This window comes from Hypanus sabinus, chromosome 4, assembly GCF_030144855.1.
Source record: "Hypanus sabinus isolate sHypSab1 chromosome 4, sHypSab1.hap1, whole genome shotgun sequence".
In the NCBI taxonomy this organism is placed as follows: Eukaryota; Metazoa; Chordata; class Chondrichthyes; order Myliobatiformes; family Dasyatidae; genus Hypanus; species Hypanus sabinus.
In genome coordinates this window covers 118,183,845-118,206,002 of record NC_082709.1, presented here as the reverse complement: position 1 = coordinate 118,206,002, position 22,158 = coordinate 118,183,845, and the positions used below count along the sequence as shown (strand labels likewise).

The following is a 22,158-nucleotide window of genomic DNA, read 5'->3' as shown; positions in this document are numbered from 1 at the left end:
TACTAGCATAGTGTTGATGGGCCAAATAGCTCCTTCTACAGGTATGTCTTTGAGTAATATAAGGTTTCAACATTTGTCATGGCATGCTGCATGGTTACCCTCACTAATATGAAGGAAAAGTCCCTACTGCTACATCAACTCAGAAGCTGTGATCTAAAAGGAAAAGGAGAAGGGAAAAGAAGATGGAGCCTGAGAGTGTGACCTATCCTTTTGGGCATGAACTACATAAACAAATAATTGATGAGTGATTCCTCTCTTTAACTAACAAGCCCTTCCTTCATCATGACCATCGCATTACCCAGAGAAAGGAAAAAAACCAGTGCACAGTACAATTTAATTTATAAATTTGTATCATGGCTTGGTGCAATGCACAATTAATCTTACAAGAACAGCGGTTCAATGGTGACATCACGCAGAGTTTGCACATCTTTTTGTCTAATAAACTTCACTTTGAGATCCCCAGCATTGATAGCAAGGCAGGAGTTCTCTCTCTCTCTCTCTCTCTCTCTCTCTCTCTCTCTCTCTCTCTCTCTCTCTCTCTCTCTCTCTCTCTCTCTCTCTCTCTCTCTCTCTCTCTCCCTCTCTCTCTCTCCCTCTCCCTCTCTCCCTCTCTCCCTCTCTCTCTCCCTCTCTCCCTCTCCCTCTCCCTCTCCCTCTCCCTCTCCCTCTCTCTCTCTCTCTCTCTCTCTCTCTCTCTCTTCATTGTTGTACCAAACACTTCTCAAATGATCTCTGCAATCACAATGCATCTCCCCTTGCAAAAGCAGGGGGTATCTATAGGTAGAGTATATCAGTAAAAATACTGGGCAGCTGCTTATGACAGCAGCTACTGAATGTTACAGTCAGCATATATCAAAGGGGCAAAGATTCAAAGATTCATTTATTATCAAAGTTTACAACCTGAAATCCTTCTTCTCTGGGTAACCATGAAAACAAAAAAGAAAAGTAACACAATCATCAACCCCCAAAATCCCCCCTCCCCACCCAAAAGACAAACAAAAGTGGCACAGGCATTTTCCCACCCAAAATACTGAGCAAAACGGAACAGGTACATCAACTCCCCAAATCCCCCTCCCCACACAAAAAAACAAGAAAGATCGGGCGAAAAACTGAATATAAAACCCCATAAGACTGGAAAAAAAGTCTATAGTCCAAATTCATATTCAAAACACAGAAAGCCTAGGGAACACTCTCTGGGCACAGTGACAGACCTTTCCCTCTCTGGTACAGAGCGATCAAAAGACAAGCAGCCAGCACTCATCCTCAACACTTTCCCCAATGCCTCAATCTCCTTTGTTGCTTAATCAGCGAACATTGGAAGCTTTAATCAGTGAAATGGAGTCCAACCACAGCTTGCGCCCCATCCTGCAGCCGTCCTTCCATGAACTCGGCGCACGCTGTCTCTGTCTGCCAGAATCCTCTCGGAGACTGCAGAGTGCTGGAACACCCGAACGTTCTCCACTCTCCGTGCTTCTGCATGGACCTTCATGTTTCAATCTCCCTCATTACATTAATAGGCAAACAATGGAAGATTTAATCAGTGAGATGGAATTAAACGTTTTACTCGCAGCCTGGTATTGCACTGAAGTTCAAAGTTCAAAATAAATTTATTATCAAAGCACACTTATGTCATCATATATAATACTGCAAATCTCTCATTTTCTTGTGGGCACTCACACCAAATACAAAAAATACAATAGAATCCGTGGAAGGCCATACCCATCAGGATGGACAAACAACCAATATGACAAAAGACAACACCTGTACAATCTCTAAAACAAATCGATAATAAATAGATAAACAACAATCAATAAATAATATCAAGAACAAGAGATCAAGAGTGCTTGAAGGTCAGTCTGTAAGTGGTAGGAGAAATATAGTGACAGCATGAGTGAAGTTGGGTGAAGTTATTCCCAATGGTTCAAAAGCCAGATGGTTGAGGGGTAATTGTTGTGTATTTAATATTTACACAATATTTGAGCAATCTTGTATATATATTGGTTAATTAAGCATTCTTGTTCATTTAAGTAATTCATTACAATTTATATGTACGGTTTTGCATAGCGGTGTATTCCCGTTCTTGGAGCTCGCTGAGTGGCCGCTTTTTCAATATGTCCAGGTGTGGCCTGACACTGGGCACCTTGACGATGCAACCTCGCATGGCCCCGTGGATGCAAATGCTCGCTGATGTTGCGATCTGAAGCGTCATGGGAAGCTGGAACATTGCGGCTGTCAGTGTCCTCAGCACTTGGGTGAACACTATCTCTCTCGCTCTCGATGGTTACTGAGAGCTTGCTGTCGATTATCAAGTCAGGAAACTCAAAATAAAAAGCAACGCCTCAGTCTGACTATAACTTCAAAACAGTGACTGTCTCCCCTTTCACTGTGGAAGGAGTCATATCTGTCTCTGAGAGAGAGAGAGAGAGCCTGAGGGATGTTGAATTATTGGAATTAACACTTTTTAATGGACTATAGACCATGGTCTCTCTTTGGGGGCTTTGCTGTTGCTTGCATGGTAGGTGGTGGGATCGTTCATGCTTTCTGCTAGAATAAGTGGGGGGAAGTGGAGTGGGGAGGGTTGACGCTACTTGCTGTTGTTGTGCGTGTTAGGGGAGCAGAGGCTTTTGTGTTCTCACCTTGTTTCTCTCATTCATTCTTTGGGGTTTCTCTTCTGTTTTGAGGATGTCAGAATCAGAATCAGGTTTATTATCACCGACATGTGACGTGAAATTTGTTAATATAGCAGCAGCAGTTCAATGCAATACATAATCTAACAGAGAGAAAATAATAATAATAAATAAAATAAAATATAATATAATAATAATAAATAAACAAGTAAATGAATTACATATATTGAATAGATTAAAAAACATGCAAAAACAGAAATACTGTATATTAAAAATAAAAGTGAGGTAGTGTCCAAAGCTTCAATGTCTTTTTAGGAATCAGATGGCAGAGGGGAAGAAGCTGTCCCTGAAACGCTGAGTGTGTGCCTTCAGGCTTCTGTACCTCCTACCAGATGGTAACAGTGAGAAAAGGGCATGTCCTGGGTGCTGGAGGTCCTTAATAATAGACACAGCCTTTCTGAGACACTGCTCCCTAAAGATATCCTGGGCTAATGCCCAAGTTGGAACTGATTAGATTTACAAACTTCTGCAGCTTCTTTCAGTCCTGTGCAGTAGCCCACCCCCACCCCCATACCAGACAGTGATGCAGCCTATCAGAATGCTCTCCTCAGTACAACTGTAAAAGCTTTTGAGTGTATTTGTTGACATACCAAATCTCTTCAAACTCCTAATAAAGTATAGCCACTGTTTTGCCTTCTTTATAACTACATCAATATGTTGGGACCAGGTTAGATCCTCAGAGATCTTGACACCCAGGAACTTGAAGCTGCTCACTCTCTCCACTTCTGATCCCTCTATGAGGATTGGTATGTGTTCTTTCGTCTTACCCTTCCTGAAGTCCACAATCAGCTCTTTCGTCTTACTGACATTGAGTGCAAGGTTGTTGCTGTGACACCACTCTACTAGTGGTCGTATCTCAATCTTATATGCCCTCTCGTCACCACCTGAGATTCTACAGAGAATCTGCAGGGAGTGAGAATTTTGGGTTGCATATTGTATATATTCTCTGATATTGAATGGAACCATTGAATACAAACATGTATAAATACATGAATTGTATATATCATCACACTACCACATGAGACATGCAGTCTTCACTTGAAGTAAACTCAAAGTTAGATACACATCTCAGACTCTCTTTAAATTAGTTTAATGCTTTGAAGTTACAAAATATAGCATTAGCAATGAGTTATTTTTAAAACAAACCCAAGACAGCTAACATCCTGTTGAAACGCAGTAAGACATTCAAGTTTATAAAAACGTGTAGCGAGGAACAGTGAAACAGAACAGCACATGTTCTTCAAAAGAGAAAAAATGATTAAGTTTAGAAAAAAAGGCAGAAAATGGAACAATTCACACGTTCATAAGCAATGAGTACTGGGGGTGTAATCATAAAAAAGAATAGAAGTAGCTGGCTACATTAGAAAGATTGGTGCCTTTGTTTCCACAAAAGATAACTGGAATATGTATACTGAGCTAATTAAACAATATTTTGAAGCAAGTGAAATAGACAATGAGAAACAAGTGCCAATTTGCTGACTACATTGGATTTAAAGGCACACTGTTTGCTTCAAGGTTTAAATGCTCCAACCAAACCAGCAGAAATGAGTTTTGCTGATATTGTCAAAGTAATACAAGAACATTTAAAACCAAAGCTATTGTTTATTGCAGGACTCTTTAGGTTTTTATAAGCAGAATTAAAATGAAGTAGAGTCAATTTAAGCATACATGGCTGAATTGAAGAGATTGTCTGAACATTTTCAGTTCAGTAATGAAAGATCATTTAGTTCATGGAATCTTACAAGAAAGCATTCAAAAGTGGTCCCTAACTGAAGCACACTTACTCTTAAAGGAACAGTTGAAATTGCTGTTCCAATGGAAAGTCTGTGTGAACAAAATTTCAGCATCCAGACAGAGGCCTGGCTGGCCAAACAACTTGTGCTACCATTGTGGCTGGGGCTCATATTCATATGCAGATTTAAAGTTGAAACTTGCTGAAGATACAACAAAGTAGGTCACATACAAAGAGCATATTGGGCAGACAAAAATAAATGGACTACACAGGGAAGAGAAAAAGCTAAAAAGTCAAGTTTCTAAGTTTCAAATAGAGCACTAATCTGCATGCTGTTGAAGAAAAATCTGATAACAATGACAGTGAGACATGATTGAGTAGCCTTGAGATCTACAATGTGAAAACAAACAATAAACAAGCAATGTGGCTTTTGCCAGAAGTGAACAGCAAATTAATTAAAATGGAATTGGACACTGGTTTAGCCATTTCAACCATTCCACAAAATGAGTTTGAGAGGCATTTCAAAGATACTAAACTGAAGCCTGCAGATATCCCAGCAAGAACTTATACTGGAAAAAAGATAACACCTGTGGGAATGGCATCCATAATTGTGGAATACAACAACCAACAAGCCACATTGAGCTTGTATGTGGTAAAAACAGGAGGACCAACATTGTGGGGAAGTGATTGGCGGAGACAATTCCAACTTGACTGGAGATTCGTCTACAATTTGCATGCCACATCCTCTGCAATGAAGCCATATGAAAGAGAATTAAGAAAGATACTGGATGATGCCACAGCAGTGTTAAAGGATGGCATTAGAAAGATTCAAACATATCTAGGATAAAATAGTGTTAAATGAAATTATCATCCAAGTTTTGCAAAGCCATCCAGTTCCTTACACCATCTATGATAAAGTAGCCAGTGAGCTAGATCACATGAAGGCTGAAGGAATTGTTTCCAAGGTGAGTGGAGCCCATGGGAAACGCAAGTGGTCTGGTAGCCAAGAAGAATGGGTCTGTCAGGATCAGTGGTGAGTTTAAGGTTAATATCAACCCAGTACAGAAAGTAGACCAATGGTTTACATCACATTCCCTTACTGCTGCAGAGGAAAAATATGCACAGATTGACAGAGAGACCTTGTGTCTGTTTTGGGGTGTAAAACATTTCAGCTGGTATTTGTATGGGAGAGAGTTTATCCTTGTTACTGATCGTCAACTACTGGTGTCCATTTCCAATCCACAGAAGGTGCTCCACTAAGAGCAGCAGTATGAATACAGAGATGAGCTCTGTTTCTTGAAGGACAGAATTAAAAGAATGAATTCAAGAGGATAAATAATCATGGAAAAGTTGTTGGATTGCCCTGTTTACCCTTGGAAAAGGAAGACACAAAAACATTTACACTCCTCTTGACATATTCTCCCTAACATAAATCAAAAGTCTCCTTATTACAGCAAAGATAATCCAAAGGGAAAGCAGAAAAGACCCCAGGCTGTTTCAGATCCACATGGCTACTCAAAATGGTTGGAATGTACAGCAGAAACCCCAGTTCTCCCTCATTTACCAGTGCCAAGACGAACTTGCCCTTGAAAGAAATTGCCTTATGTAGGGGTTAAGAGTATCGTGCCATCCAATCTGAGAGCTGAAGTGTAGGAGGAGTCATCTAGGCATTGTTAAATGAAAGCATTGGCTCAAAGCTTTGTCTGTTGGCCTGGGTTATATCAGCAGATTGAGCAGTTTGCCATGCACTGTATGGAATGCCAACATGTCTAAAAGATGCCATGAGCAGCAACTCTCCATCCCTGGGAATGGCCTGCATTGCCCCAGCAGAGGATTCATGTGGATTTTGCCTGACTGTTCATGGACACAAATTTATTGATAGTAGTGGATGCAGCTACAAAGTGGCCAGAAGTGTTCCCAATAGCCTCCACTACAGTCTCACACATTGTTGATCTATTGAAAAGCTTCTTTGTAAAGACCGGTCTTCCAGAACACTTAGTCAGGTACACTGGACCACAGCTCGTGGGGAATCAGTTTCAGTCATTCCTAAAAATGAATTGAATAGACATATTACATCACACCATACCACCCAGCTACAAATGGCTTGGTGGAAAGTTGTTTCCAAAGTCTAAAGGAAGCACTGCAATCAATGTCAGTAGAACACACTACATTGACACTAAACCAGAAGCTCCCCAATTTCCTCCTTGCTTACTGTAATGCAACACAATCCACTACTAACAACTCACCAGCCATGCTGTTCCTGGGTCGTCCCTTGTGCTCATGCTGGGATCTTCTCAATCCCAATATCAGGAGGAGTACGCAGGACAAGCAGCTGAGACAAATTGAAGGCTCCTCAAACAAGAAGTTCAATGCTTCACTCCTGGACAATAAGTCCAGGTGAGGGACTACAGAGGTGATCAAAAATGGGTACTTGGAAAGATTAAGGAGAGAACTGGAACACTCTCCCACACCGTAGATATTGCGTCTGACATCAGCTGGAGATGACACACTGATCAGTTGAGGTGAGAAGAGTCCATTGTTACAGAAGAAAGTTGGTTGCCACTGTAAGAACCGCTTCCTGCAGTCTCAGAGTTAACTCCTATAATCACCACAGAGAATGCCCCGGAATCTGAGAATGTTTCACAGTCATGAGTCTCACCTGGCAAGGAAAGACATTATCCCAAAGAGTAAGAAATCCTCCACAGTGATTAAATCTTTGAGCCTGAGTGGTACATGTTAAAGCTTTGCTATGCTGTGAATATCTGTTTATATAGTATGCTGTGTAGATTTTTGAGGTGCATTGTCTATTAAGTTGAAGTTTATAGCTAAATGGGAGGAGTGTGTTTAATATTTCCTTAATACTTGAGTAATCTTATATACATAATTGCATTTTTGTTCATTTACATAATTCATTGCGGGTTATATACGTAAATATGTGAATTGCATATGTCATCATGCTACCACATGATACATGAGCGCCTCTCTTTAAGTAGACACAAAGTTAGACCTGTATTTCAGACTCCTGTATCTTCCTTTGAATTAGTTCAATGTTCTGAAATTATAAAACATAACAGCAATAACTGTTCTTGAACCTGTGGTATGGGGCCTAAGGCTCTTGTACCTTCTTCCTGATGGCAGCAGTGGACTGGATATCAGAGGTGTCCTTGATGATAGATGCTGCCCTCCTGCAACAGCATTCCCTGTAGATATACTTAGTAGTAGGGAGGGTTTTGCCCATGATGGGTAAACATCCTGCATGTGTTTCAGTCAACAACAAAGGGTTAATTGGGAACCATCAATAATGCATCTCATTTCGAAAGGTTACTGAATGTTATCTTCATGTTGTCATCAAAAAATGTGTGTGTAAAGCCAGGAATCGATCTTCATGATTTCTAATTCAGCCTGCCTAGCATTTAATGGAGTGTAACAAATATTACCTACAGAGTAATCCACTGTTTACTGCATAAAGCGATATTCTGAACATTTTCTCTGCTAATCTCTTGGCAATACTTATTATGTTTCATTAACAGTTATGCAAGATTTTTAGATTATCCAAAAACTAATCATTTCATTTATACTTCGCTTTCAGACTGATTGCTTTACAACATGTTCTGTTAAATGGACAGGATTATGCCCGCAAGTAACTCTTTGTTTTTAATATCAAAGCTTACCTCACATCTCCCGGCTGTCATGTTTCAATGGATAGAAGTTTAAATACTTAGAAGTGAGAGGCAAAGTGGGTGACGATGAAAGGAAGCACCTGAAAAATAGTGCGGGTGATCAGGATTACTAGAAGGAGACTAATTGCTGAAAGTGAAGTAGATTTTATAGGTACATTTAATGTCAAAAAATTGTATTCAATATACATCCTGAAATTCTTTTTCCTCACAACCATCCCCGAAAACAGAGAAGTGCCCCAAAGAATGAACGATAGTTAAATGTTAGAACCCCAAAGCCCCCCAGCTTCCCCCTCCCATGCACAAGTAGCAGCAAGGCAACAATCACACACCCCACCAGCAAAAAAAAGCATCAGCACCCTCCACTCAGCACTCAAGCGTGCAACAATGCATGAATAAAGACTACTCATTCACCCTGTAATTTGACATACCACAGGCTCTCTCTCTCTCTTTCCCTAATAAGGGAAAAAGAGGTGTCCCATTTCACAGCGAGAGGGGAGGCATAACAAACAACTTGCTGATTTATGGTGTTAAAAGTCTGTTGCTTTGCTTCCTCTGAGCTCTTCTCCCAGAGAATCGGCCCCAGAAAGGCACAGGTCTCTCAACACACAACTCCTGATGTTCTGTGTTCTCCCACGACACCTCAAACAGGGTCACCGGCCTTGAATGAGCCCACCTCCAGAGCAAGGACAGTCTGGCACCCTGAAGGCATGCTAGTCTTCCAGGCCGCGTCCTTGACATATCAGAAAGCGGCCGGTCATGAGGCCCTGAGAGCAAGTCTCATTCCCTCAAAGAACCGGAGTCAGAGTATTAATCCAGGTCAGGGTCGTCAAGAGAACCTTGAAAAGGAAAAAGAGAGATATCAAAGATAGAAATAGAGCTGTTTCCAAAGATGCAAGCAAAGGAGTCACTGTTTGGCATCACCTTAAGCTCTGAAGCTGGTGTATGCCAGACCAGCAGTGTTGTACAGAAAGGGAAGCACAGAATTAGTTCTAATCCATGCTTTATAATGATTGATAGCACCTAATGACCCCTTACCCTTCTACATACAAAAATACAGAGCAACCAATTATCTCCTGGAGAAACTGAGTGGGTCGAGCAGCATCTGTGGTGGGCGAGGAACTGTCTATATCTTCAGTCAAAATTCTGCTTCGGGGCACAGCTCGACCCCCTAGAGGTGGTTCTCAAGCTGTTGTGTTCCTCCAGCCAGCAGGTTGTTACCTACAAACCAGTTGGGATCACCAAAACAGAACACTCCATCACTGATCTTTTTGAGCCATAAGAAAGATGTTAGCCATGGCCAACACACAATCCTGAAGCACCAAAACTGTACGTTCTCTAACAGTAAAAGTGTCCCTAAAAACCCTTCAGTTCTAAGAAGAGCTCATTGACTGTAAACACTAACAAAAGCAGAAAATGCTGAAAGTACTCAGTTAGTCAGGCAGTATCTGTAGTGAGAGAGACAGAATTAACATTTCAGCTTGATTACCTTTTGCCAGAGCGAGCCAGCATTAGAATACAAGTGTATTTTAGTATGAGAAGAAGGGGCAAGCGTGTAAAGAGCACAGGGAATGTTTGTGATAAGGCAGAGACTGTTAAGGGTTGTTAGGCAAGGGATATCTTTCATTGAATAGGTGCAGCAGCCAGATTTATAAAAGAGAACCAATATTTAATCTGATATAAGGATAGGTGCATAAATTTGCAATAATCTGTGGAAAAAGACATCTCTCAATGCAGTGGTAAGATTGTCTGGACTCACTACAAAGGTGTCCAAAATATGCAGGGCTGTTCTTGACAGTTGATATGTGCACCCATTGCAAAACTATAATTCTACAGAGTCTTAGGTCTCCACCCAGAATGCTAAAGAATTGATACAATACTTAATCACCAGCTGTGATCTTAATGAGTATAAACTTTGAGTTCAGAGATACACCAAGAGAGATCATTCCAAAATGCCTCTTTGCCATTTTGAATAAAGATCTTTTATATTCAAAGTCACAACAAAGACCAAAAGAAACTATATGAACCTATGGCAGTATTGGATGAGAAAGGATGGTAAGGGTTTGTTAACTGCAGATCACCTGAAGAAGGAAATAGAAGAAGATGGGTAAGGGCAGAAGAGAGAAGGAAATACTGCAATGGTGCCAGTTACTGGGAGCCTAGTATGAAAGAAAATCTTGGAATTATGTAAAATATTATTTCATTTCTCTCTATCAACATTACCTGACTTGCAGACTATTCCAACATTTCTGTTTTTATTTCAGATTTCCAGCATCTGCAGTAATTTAGTTTTTTTTCTCTCTATGATGAAATGTGGCAAATGTTCATGGGATATTTGCATGGAGTTCTGAGTAGGTACGTTCCAATGAGACATGGAAAGGATGGTAGGGTACAAGATCCGTGGTGCACAAAGGCTGTTATAAATCTAATCAAGAAGAAAAGAAGGGCTTACAAAAGGTTCAAAAAACTAGGTAATGATATGAATCTAGAAAATTATAAGGCTAGCAGGGAGGAGCTTAAGAATTAAATTAGGAGTGCCAGAAGCCCATGAGAAGGCCTTGATGGACAGGATTAAGGAAAACCCCAAGGCATTCTACAAGTATGTGAAGAGCAAGAGGACAAGACGTGAGAGAATAGGACCAACCAAGTGTGACAGTGGAAAAGTGTGTTTGGAACGGGAGGAGATAGCGGAGGTACTAAATGAATACTTTGCTTGAGTATTCGCTACGGAAAAGGATATTGGCGATTGTAGGGATGAATTGGAGTTGACTGAAAAGCTTGAGAATGTAGATATTAAAAAAGAGTATGTGCTGGAAAGCATCTGGTTGGATAAGTCACCGGGACCAAATGGGACCTACCCCAGGCTACTGTGGAAAGTGAGGCAAGAGATTGCAGAGCCTCTGGCAATGATCTTTGAATCATAAATGAGGAAGGGAGAGGTTCCAGAGGATTGGAGGGTTGCGGATATTGTTCCCTTATTCAAGCAAGGGAGTAGGGATAACCCAGGAAATTATAGGCCAATGAGTCTTACTTCAGTGGTTGGTAAATTGATGGAGAAGATCCTGAGAGGCAGGATTATGAAAATTTGGAGAGTCAGCATGGCTTTGTCAAAGGCAGGTCGTGCCTTACGAGCCTGATTGAATTTTTTGAGGATGTGACTAAGCACATTGATGAAGGAAAAGCAGTAGATGTAGTACAAATGGATTTCAGCAAGGCATTTGACAAGGTACCCCATGCAAGGCTTACTGAGAAAGTAAGTAGGCATGGGATCCAAGAGGACATTGCTTTGTGGATCCAGAACTGGCTTGCCCACAGAAGGCAAAGAGTAGTTGTAGAGGGGTCATTTCTGTATGTAAGCCGGTGACCAGTTTTGCGCCTCAGAGATCTGTTCTGGGACCCCCACTTTTTATGATTTTTATAAATGACCTGGATGAGGAAGTGGAGGGATGCGTTAGTAAATTTGCTGATTCACAAAGGTTAGGGGTGTTGTGGATAGTGTGGAGGGCTGTCTGAGGTTACAACGAGAGGATGCAAAACTGGTCTGAGAAGTGGCAGATGGAGTTCAACCCAGATAAGTGTGAAGTGGTTCATTTTGGTAGGTCAAATATGATGGCAGAAAAGAGCATTAATGGTAAGACTCTTGGCAGTGTGGAGGATCAGAGGGATCGTAACGCAGATTGACCCTGTGGTTAAGAAGGCATATGGTGCATTGGCCTTCATCAATCATGGGACTGAGTTTAAGAGCTGAGAGGTAATGTTGCAGCTATATAGTACCTGGTCAGACCCCACTTGGAGTATTGCACTCAATTCTGGTCGCCTCACTATAGGAAGGATGTGGAAACCATAGAAAGGGTGCAGAGGAGATTTACAAGGACGTTGCCTGGATTGGGGAGCATGCCTTATGAGAATAGGTTGAGTGAACTCAGCCTTTTCTCCTTGGAGCGACGGAGGATGAGAGGTGTCTTGATAGAGTTGTACAAGATAATGAGAGGCATTGATCATGTGGATGGTCAGAGGCTTTTCCCCAGAGCTGAAATGGCTAGCATGAGAGAGCATAGTTTTAAGGTGCTTGGAAGTAGGTACCAAGGAGATGTCAGGAGTAAGTTTTTTTACACAGAGAGTAGTGAGTGCATGGAATGGGCTGCTGGCATTGGTGGTGGAGGCAAGAATGATAGGGTCTTTTAAGAGACTCCTGGATGGGTACATGGAGCTTAGAAAAACAGAGGGCTTTAGGTAAAACCTGGGTAGTTCTAAGGTAGGGACATGTTCGGCACAGATTTGTAGGCCGAAGGACCTGTATTGTGCTGTAGCGTTTCTAAGATCAAACTGTTCCACATTTAATTGCCAACAGTTTTTATGCTCCTTTCTAAATAGACTTTTTCCACAGTGCAACAACATCTAAAGACTTCTTTTGTATTTCAAATTGGGACAACTCAGTGTCGCAGCTGGGTGAGTTTCTACTTCACTGCTCTGGCAACCTGCGTTCAAATTCTGACTTCCAGTGGAGTTTGCATGTTATTTCAGAGACCTCATGATTTTTTCCTGAGCATTCTGGTTTTCTTCCACAGCTTGGTATGTTAAAAGGTCAATTTGCAAAAATTACTCGAAAAGTCGCAACATATAATATTAAACAACGCATGTACTTAAAACTACCCTTATGTATAACTTTAAGGTTAAGCATTCAGAAAATGCATGAAGTTTGAGGAATACAATTAATACAAACTGTTTTGTATGATCTTCAGAATTTGAAACAGCTTGGCTGCTTATTAAAGTTTGAAGAAGTCATTCACTGAATGGATCGTCTACCAGGTAGCACATTAACAACAGTGATCCATTCCATCATTCTACCTTGTTGGAGCATTTATAGATGGAATGAGACTGCACAATGCCAGACTCAATATGATTGGTTTGATATCCCTGCTGTGTGCTTTGCCATTATGATGAATAGTCAGCACTGGTCCACTCTAGATAATAGTCCGTCTCAGCATACTTAGCAGGAAACGGACCAATCTGTCTGCAAAATATTGGGACACTCACGAAGTCTTTCCACAGTGGTAATAGTTTAGCATGAGATCCCTACACTGGCTTTTTCACCATTGCCATTTTCAATTGATATCATGCTGGGTTGCAGAAATTGGTACATAGTCCTTCCTACTGATAAGTATGAATCAGAACAACTTACAATAACATCAGATGATAGATAATCAATAGTAAATTCAACGACTTTTAACACCAGAGACGACTGCCTTGAGAATTTATGAGAATTCACTCAATATTTGTGACAAACATATTGCAGAAAATGTTATTATTTTTCTTTGACAAGGTTTATTAATAACAAAGAAATTTATCGATTATTAGAACTGGATGACTCAGAGAAATGAAGATCATTAGAATGTCCATGAGATGCACAAACCAAAGGAATCTCACAAAAGCGGATGTGAGCTTTGATTTTTTTTAACTGTCAGCTTTGATGTCTTTTGATAAACTTTTTGACAGTAAAGATGCAGGGCCAAGGGATGCACTGCAAGCATGGTGCATCAGCAGATGGTTCATCCAAGTTAAACTCCCAAAGGAGGAATCAAGAGGAACTGGTGACTTTTACTTATTAGTGCTTTTTGGTAAATTGGACCACAGGGCCTTAAGACATAGGAGCAGGACTAGGCAACTCAATCTGTCAAGCCTCTCCACCATTCCATAATGGCTGATTTATTATTGCTCTTCAACCCATCCTCCTGCCTTCTCCCCATAAGCTTTGATGCTCTGACTAACCAGGAACCTATCAATATCTGCTTTAAATTCACTCAATGACTTGGCCTCCACAGCCATCTGTGGCAATGAATTCTGCAGAATCACCATCCTCTGGCTAAATAAATAGCTTCTCATGGCTGTTGTAAATGAACATCACTCTATTCTGAGGCTGCACACTCTGGTCCTAGACTCATCCAATGTAGGAAACATTCTCCACACCTCCACTCTGTCTAAGACTTCCAATATTTGATAGGATACAATGAAATAAACCCTCACCCCCACCCCCATTCTTCTAAACTCTAGCGAGTACAGTCCCAAATCCATCAAACACTCCTCATATGTTAACCCTTTCATTTCCGGAATCATTCCTGGGAACTTCCTCTGCACCCTCTCCAATGTAGCATATCTTTTCTCAGGTAAGGGGCTCAAAACTGCTTTCATTACTTCAAGTGCAGTTTGAAAAATTTATTATAAAGCCTCGGTAACACATTCTTACTCTTATATTCTAGTCCTCTCAAAATGAATGCAACATTGCATTTGGCTTCCTTACTCAATCTGCAAGTTAACGTTTAGGGAATTCTGCTCAAGGACTCCCAAGTCCATTTTTGAATTGTTTCCTCATTTAGAAAATAGTGTACACCTTTTTTCCTTCCACCAAAGTACATGACCCTACACTTCCTTGAATTATATTCCATATGTCACTTCTTTGCCTATTTTCCCAATCTGTCCAAATCCTTCTGCAGACTCCCTGCATCGTCAACATTACCTGCCCCTCCTCCTAGCTTTGTATCGTCAGCAAACTGATCCACAAAGTCATCAATTTCATCATTCAAATCTTTGATACATAATGTGAAAAGATGCAGTCCCAAAACCGATCCCTGCGAAACTCCACTTGTCACTGGCAGCTAACCTGAATAGGCCCCCTTTATTCCAACCCTTTGCCTTCTGCCAGTCAGCCAATCTGCAATCCATAGTAGTATCTTTCCTGTAATACCATGGGCTGTACCTTGTTAAACAGCCTCATGTGCGGCATTTTATCAAAAGCCTTCTGAGAATTCAAGTGAACAACATCCACTGCCTCTCCTTTATCTATCCTGCCTGTTACTTCCTCAAAGAATTCCAACAGGTTTGTCAGGCAAGATTTCCCCTTAAGGAAACCCTGCTGACTACAGCCTGTTTTATTACGTGCCTCCAAATATCCCAAAACCTCATCCTTAATGATCAACAAAATCTTCCCAACCACTGAAGTCAGGCTAACTTCCTTCTTCTGATTCTCTCCCTTCTTAAGAGTGAAGTACCATTTGCAATTTTTCAGTCTGCCAGAACTGAAATTCTCAGAACATTTCAGAGATGTACAGACAAATCTGAAAGTGAGTTCAATGAAGATTCATGAGCATCATCACAAAAGCATTGTAATTTCACTCAGGATATTAACGTTGTTTATTGATGCAAGTGTGGTGCAACAATCTTGAAATCTACTGCAATGATGTACACAGGGACCAAGAGGTTCCAAATCTATGGCTCCCTGAAAGCGGTCACACAAATTCCTAGGGTGGTAAAGAAGATGTATCACAAGCTTGTCTTTATTAATTGAGACACTGAGTTCAAAAGTCAGGAAGTTATGTTGCAACTTTATGAAACACTGTTTAGGGAAACAGAAGTTTTGTATTCAATTCTGGTCAACCCATTTCAGGATGGATATAGAGAGGGTGCAGAAGTAGTTCAATGGGATGCTGCCTGGATTAGAGGGTAGGTGCTATAAGGAGAACATGGACAAACTAGTGTTTCTGGAACAGCAGAGATCTGTTAGACGGCTATGAAAGGCACAGCTAGCATAGCCAGCCAGTATCTATTTCCTAGGGCTGAATTATTTAATAATGGAGGGTGTGCATTTAAGATGAGTAGAGCAAGAACAAAGGAGATGTGCGGGGTGAGTATCTTACACAAAGAAAGGCGGGTGCCTGGAATTTGCAGCCGGCGAGATGGTGGAGACTGATAGGGTAGAAACATTTAAGGCATTCTTAGACAGGTGCAGAATGGAGGGATATAGACTCTATGTGTTATTTTCCTTTAATTCCTTTGGCACAACATTATGCATCTCTTGTACTGTTCTATGTTTTATGTTTTGGATCAATGGTTCCTAACCTGAGGTCCACGGACCCCTTGCTTGATGGTATTGGACCATGATGTAAAAAAGGTTGGAAACTTCTGTTCTGTCCTTGTTCTAAATAGAAACCAGAGGAGGAGGCACCATCATGATAATGAATAGGTAGGTGCCTCGCTGCTAGTAGTCAGTAATTCCAATAAGAGTTCTCATGTATGGTCAGGAAAGGTGCACAAGGAGCCTCAAATCAGCAGGGTGCTAATAAGAGTTGAGTCAATTAGTAATAAATGTCATTAAGTCTATTCAGCCATTCACAGTGCACTAGGAATGTGAGGCAAGGTCAGAATTACCATTAGTGTCCATGTCAAAGGAAGACCCCAAGCACCAAGAAATCATTTTGTTTTCACAGAATTTATGTGAAAAGGTAAATAAATCACTCTTCTTTTTTTGTTTCAGCCAGCATTTCTTGACACATACAGATGATGAGGCTTCACGTTACAGAAAGTCATTTTCTCAGAATGCAACTTCATGCCCCCACAGTAATTCGGGAGTTGTCTGCATAACCGTTCTGCCCGGTCAACTTAATGAAGACCTGGAGAGACACGTGATCTAATTTTCCACTGGGACCTGAATCAGGCTGTTCACCGTATTCATTTTTGAGTTCAGTCTTGAGTAGAGATGCTAGCAAGCTCCAATTGAAAGTTTGACCATTGGACTGTTAGTATTGCATCAGTGTGCAAAGAAAAATAAAAAACCATCCACATCCAAGCTAGGCCTAGTTAGAAAAGAGCTTGCAGCATGTAATCTGTCAGCCATATAAGAGCAGATAATTATCCCAAGGGACCTGGAGCACAATGGAGTGGCAATTATATTAGAGTTATATAAACCTCTGATTAAACATGTGGACTACTGTATTCATCTCTCTGCATTAAAAGGCTACATTGGCTGAGTTTTGTAATAATTAGACAAGGTCTGAAAAGGTTAACTGATCACAATCAGCTGCACACACTGAATTTGTACTTCTTTGCATATAAAAGATTAAGGACATTGGAAGAATACAAATAACTAATTTCAGAATCATGTCTTGGGAGATTGTAGTTCTATTCGTGCATCATTTTACTTTAGTTTTTTGAAATGTATGAGACTGATGTTAAAAGAGAAGATTCATGGAGTCAGCCAGCATGTGCGGAGAGAGTACTCCAGGAGTCCTTTCAGGTCACTGAATTTCAACCTGTTTGACTGCTCTCAGTATTAATGAAAGGACATTGTCTGGAAACATCAACTCTGCATCCCACTCCAAGGAACTGATCGCCAGCAATCTGACTTCAGATTTCCAGCATCGGCTATACATTGGCTTTGTGCTGGAGATCTTTGCAGGGAATTATCACCTATCTGGGTATGCACTAAAATATCTTGTGCTGGGTTAGAAGAGAAAAGGGACAACTGCATGATATCCATGTAGCCAATGGTATAAGGGGAATTTTTAAATCTGATGCATTTGGCAACAGTTACGTATAACCATATAACAACTACTGCATGGAAATAGGCCATCCCGGCCCTTCTAGTCCATGCTGAATGCTCACTTTCACCTAGTCCCACTGACCGGCACTCAGCCCATAGCCCTACTTTCCTTTCCTGTCCACATACCTATCCAATTTTACTTTAAATGACAATACCGAACCTGCCTCTACCACTTCTACTGGAAGCTCGTTCCACACAGCTACCACTCTCTGAGTAAAGAAATTCCCCCTTGTGTTACCCTTAAACTTTTGCCCCCTAACTCTCAACTCATGTCCCCTTGTTTGAATCTCCTCTACTCTCAATGGAAAAAGCCCATCCACGTCAACTCTATCTATCCCCCTCATAATTTTAAATACCCCTATCAAGTCCCCCCTCAACCTTCTACGCTCCAAAGAATAAAGACCTAACTTGTTCAACCTTGTTAGCAATACTAGGCATTTGTTAATGTAGAGCCGGGGTGGGGGAAAGATAAGAGTCATATGGATAACTTAAAAACTAAAGAACACCATAATTTTAACCACTGCCAAGTCAGACCAGGCAATACCATTGTTTGCTGTCTTTAGTGACTCCACTTTGCTTAAATACAACTTATAACAAGTTTTGCCAAACTCCTTGAAAACAAGATATCTCTGTAACCAAATAATTTTGGTTCAAAAAGTAAGAGCTATCAAACTAGGCTTTCTCACATATAAAATATTTAATGTCTTTCAAGATGATTAAGCAGCTCCATAGGATTAAATGAACTCTGTAAGATTAAATTTCATTGCATCTGGAAGTTGCAAAACTAGATTCACTGAAACACACCTCAAACACCATTGGGTGATGCAATAAAATATTATAAATTATATTTTGACTTTGAATTCAATCCTAATTCTGCACACACCAATCATAGGAATGACAGTAAATATCAAGATACCTCCAAAAAGAGGATTAATATCATAACGAAAGAGATTATCTCAGTAAAAGCAACAATTTATATTTATATACTTCAATGAAGGAAGATGGCAGTAGATGCTTCAAGAGAATAACAGTAAACAAATCGAGCAATACACAAAATGCTGGAAGAACTCAGGCAGCATCCAGGGACAGGAATGAACAGTCAATGTTTCAGGCCAAGATCCTTCATCAGAACTGGAAATAAAGAGGGCAGAAGCCAGAATAAAAGGGTGGAGTTGGAGGAGTTTGCAGCTGATAGATGAATCCAGGGGAAAAGGAGAAGGTAGGTTGTTGAGGAAGAGGGGAGAAATAGGAACACTGTGAGAAGCTGGGAGGTGACAGGTGAAAGAAACATAAAGGCAAAGACCTCAATAAGTTGGAATGTATTAGGAGAGTACAGCAGACCATGGAAAAAGAGAAGGGGGTGGAAAGCCACAGGGATACAGTCCTGGGTGATGGGAAGGTCATGGGGTTGAGGTAGGGGAAAGCGAAGGAATAAAAGGAAAAGAGCAATAAGGAAATACAAAGGAGTTAAGGGAACAGAAGAGCAGGATTATAGGAATTTAGGGGCGTCAATGGTGATGCTATCAGTTTGGAGACTACCAAGATGGAATATGGGTGTTGTTCATCTAATTTGTGTCTAGCTGCACCTTTGAAATAAAAGATGCTGTGGACAGATATGTCCACGTGGGAATGGGATTGGATTTTCCTCCACTGCTGTCAATCTAAATCTCTTCTATTTCATGCACATCTTTCTTCACCTCATAGTCTATTCCCCTGACATAACAAGGAAAGGGCTTCCCTTGTCCTAACTGACCACCCCCTGAGTCTCCGCATTCAACAGAGCATTTTCTGCAACTTCTAACATCTCCAGCTGGATTCCACCATTCCTCCCTTCCCTCTTCACTTCTCTCAGGGATCATTCTCTTCACAACTGTCTGTCCACTCATCCCTCCCCACCTATCCCCCATCAGGCACCTCTATAACCATGCAGACCTGCCTCCCTCCTCTCCCCTCACTACCATTTCAAGGCCCTAAACAGTCCTTCCAGGTGAGGCGCCATTTTTACATGAGAATCCATTGATGTCATTTGTTGTCTCTTGATGTAACTTCCTCTACATCAGTGAGTCGCAGCACAGATTGGGGGACCTTCAGCGCAAGTACTTTCAATCCATCCTCCAAAGCAGTCAGGATCTCTCAGTGGCCACCATTTTAATTCCACTTCCTCGTTCCAGCATCTGCAGTCTTGCTCAAGTCAGCAAGATAGCAAACAAGTGTTGACATTCAGCCAGATGAGGGGTTATGAAGGTGCAGGAAAAGGATGGGATTTGTGGACATGCAGCTGAAGGCACGTCTGGCCGTGGTGGAGTGACAGAAACAGTACACTGAAGACCAGAACAGGACTGCTTGTCGAGATTATGTAAAAAGCATATGGAGGAACTTGACTGCAAGGATTTTTTAAATAAAATTAGCCATCTATGAAAAGAGCCACTGAGGCTCTGCGGCTAGCTGAGTGAAGAGTAAGCAGACTAACAGATAAGAGTTTCTTGATGGATCCAAGATCATGGAGATTGTAAAGTGGGAGACTGAGGTGAGGAGAGTATTGGAATAGTCACGTATTTAAACAAAACAGAGTCATACAGCACAGAAACATGTCTCTTGGCTCACAGCCTTTGCTACAGTCAAGCTCCCAATTATACTAATCCCATTTTATTCTCCCCATCTTTCCTTCAACTCTCCCCAGATTCTCTCAATCACCTACATAAGAGTGGCAATTTATAGGCCAATTAACCTACAACCTTGAAGAAACCCTTACAAAAAGCACTGGAGGTCAGGATTGAAGAGAACCTGCTGGAGCTACAAGACCTCTATCTATTTCTGGGAGGATCTTTTTGCAAGAAGCATTTACAATACATCATGAAAAACAGTTCTCACATATATTGTGGGAAGCAATCCAACGCAAATAATCTCAGCCACTATTTCCAGCTTGCCCTCAGACTGCTCATTTATGGGGTTTACTGAGAAAATAACCCACTATATTATTATAATCTTTGTATAATAAAATAATGACATTGCAGACAGTGAGTTATGATATGTTGATATTACTCACTCTCCGACAACTTCACTGCTTCACTAGACATCAACTGTTGATCTTGGGATATTTATGGATAATGTAAAATAAGAAAAAGTTTAGTTTCAAGAGAACATTTTCAATCTGCTCCAGCACCCTGCACGCTGACAAAGAAGAGAAGCTTTTCTTTAAGCTGCTGTTGGTCTTCTACAGCAAGCCTGGAAAATTCCTGATGACATTTCCTGTTGGAATTGTTGGTGCTGGAATATGTGAAATACAAACTTCTGGAAGTCAGAAAATGTGCCCTTGGATACAGAACCGGTGGATGGGTGATGGACAGCATGGAACTGAACAGGCTGTCATGGAATTTTAGAAACTGCTGTGGGCTGCTTCGTGAAAGTTTTAAGAATCTTCTGCCTTCATTCAATGTTCTTGAAAGTGGTTATTAAGAAGTGATTCATGAATCAGTTCAAAGATAGATTTCCTCAGCAGTCTAGACAAACTGGAAACATTTTGTAGTGGAAAAATATGGCAGCCGAGAAAGCGATACTTCAGCCAACAATAAACTTACAAATAACTTTAATACATGTTCTTTATTTCTTCATCCAATGAAGGGTAAATTTTATGTATGTTGCATGGATCTTGTAGCGGATATAATGGTTTAATTGGTCAGTTGCTATAAGATTGTGACTGATGTACGCCATTCGATAAGCAGTAAAGTTAGTGCATGGTTGCCACAGGCTGCTCTGACTTTATAGATAAGCACGATCTTGTCTTTGTTGACTCCTGCTGTACACTACTTAGATACATCTCAGTGGTGTCTTTTACCATCGCATTAAATCTGCGGCACACCCCACCCATCATCCTTAAACCACGCATACTATGAGGAGCTTCCCTCCAGCTGCCCTGTCTAAACCAGACTTGATTCTGAGCAATTCTCATCTCTCCTCAATCTGCTACAGAGAAAACAATCCTGCTTCTCCAGTTTAACGTTAGAGCTGTAATCCACCATCCCTGGAATATTCAGAACTAATATTCCCTCAGTTATTAAATTGTATATGTTCAGTCTGTATAATATGCTTTTGTCAAAAAAGTTGCATTTTAAACTATGAGTAGTGTTCATTATTATGAACATCATAACATTGTTTGTTTTCGAGAACATATATGTCCACTTAATTACAAAGATTCCCAAAAGGAAATAAATAAAGGCAATTATCACCCAAATAACACAGTGATTAAATGCCTAAGGACACTGGGACCTGAGGGTGGTGGGTTGTCACAGAATCACTTTCTAGCCTGTATTACCTGTACTCTCTCACTCTCGTAAGAAGCATGGAGAACTATATTTAACACAGCAGTTCCTAGGCCAAGATCAGAATAGGAACAGAATGTTGAAAATCATGAGTTCTGAATTAGTTTTATGTCCACTTGTTTAAGAAGGTCAGTTATCAGCTTTTGATTCAAAGGAGGTTTACCTTAAAACGTTAGCATGGATTGAAAACTTGAACTGTCACCTTTACCAACAGAACAAATATCACCTCCTTCTGGTGTTCCTACCCCTTTTCTTCCTTTTGTGTCCTTCTGTCTTCTCCTGTCAGATTCCCCCTTCTCTGGCCCTGTGTCTCTTCCACCAATCAGCTTCCCAGCTCTTTGCTTCACCCTCCCCCCTTCCACCAGTTTCA

General features: G+C 40.9%; 1 long non-coding RNA gene across 1 annotated transcript in view; it reads right to left on the bottom strand.

Moving 5' to 3' along the window:
- Nucleotides 1-1,108: 1,108 nt before the first annotated feature.
- LOC132393143 (uncharacterized) overlaps nucleotides 1,109-22,158 on the bottom strand; it is a 35,690-nt gene continuing 14,640 nt past the window's right edge. Inside the window, exons 2-4 of the long non-coding RNA XR_009511765.1 lie at nucleotides 8,528-8,935; nucleotides 8,091-8,179; nucleotides 1,109-2,770 (exon numbers count right to left, since the gene is read on the bottom strand). This is a non-coding gene — a long non-coding RNA (uncharacterized LOC132393143). The remainder of the gene's footprint in view (nucleotides 2,771-8,090; nucleotides 8,180-8,527; nucleotides 8,936-22,158) is intronic.